Genomic DNA, 957 nt, shown 5'->3' on the forward strand with positions numbered 1-957 from the left:
CACGGGGGTGGGGTGGGGACAGGGAAGCAGCCCAAGCTCATCCCTCTCTCTCCCTGAACACGCCCAGTGCTGGAGGCCGCACACTCAGCCCCGGGTCCTGCCCGAGACCAGTCTTCTGCCCTCACCTAGGAAACAGCTGAGGCCAGACTTCACACCTGGCAGTCAACCCCAGAGCCCTCTGCAGATTCCGAAGCAGAATAGGGGGCAGAGGGAGGAGGAAAGGGAGAGAGGAAGGGGTCCTGTGAGTCTGGTGATGGAGAGAGATGGGGGGAAAGGGTTGGGAGCAGAGAGGCTCAGTATCCACAGAGGTTAAGAGCACACAGGAGTGGGCGGCTGGGGGTGCAGGGGGCATAGCTGCAGGAACACACCCATATTGTGCACTCTGAGGGGAGCAGTGAAGAAAGCACGAGGAGGAGGTGACCTCATCCTTCAGACCCTCTCAACTCTCATCAACCCCTCCCTCCCACGATGCTGTCTCTTCCCCAGTAAACCAATGTCAAGGTAGCAGGGCTGCTTGCTGCAAAGGGTAGGGGGCGATGAAACAGAAAAAACTGGGGGTAGGGGAGCACCAAAGCCTCAGGATTTACCCCAAACCCCCAGCCCTGGGCCAGCACCAGCCACCTTCATTAGTCACAAGCAGATGGCTCCCACCTCTCTCCACCCCCTCCCCAGTGGTGGTAGGGGAGACCCTGGGAGTAACTTTGTCAGAGGGAGGGAGGGGGGAGCAGCTCCAGAGCTTATCAACAGAAAAACAAAGAAAGGAGGTGAAGAAAGTCCCTCAATACAAGTTGTCTCAAATTATCACAGTGATACAGACTTATCAGAAACCAATGAAATACAAATTAAATACTAATAAAATAAATACTATGGAAGACAGAAGAACACAGGGGAATGGAAGGGGCGCTCAGAGATTTAGGCTTTTCTCCTTTCTCCTCCAGACAGGCCACGGCCACCCAG

The sequence above is a fragment of the Myotis lucifugus genome, unplaced genomic scaffold (genome assembly GCF_000147115.1).
Source record: "Myotis lucifugus unplaced genomic scaffold, Myoluc2.0 scaffold_2, whole genome shotgun sequence".
Taxonomy (NCBI): Eukaryota; Metazoa; Chordata; class Mammalia; order Chiroptera; family Vespertilionidae; genus Myotis; species Myotis lucifugus.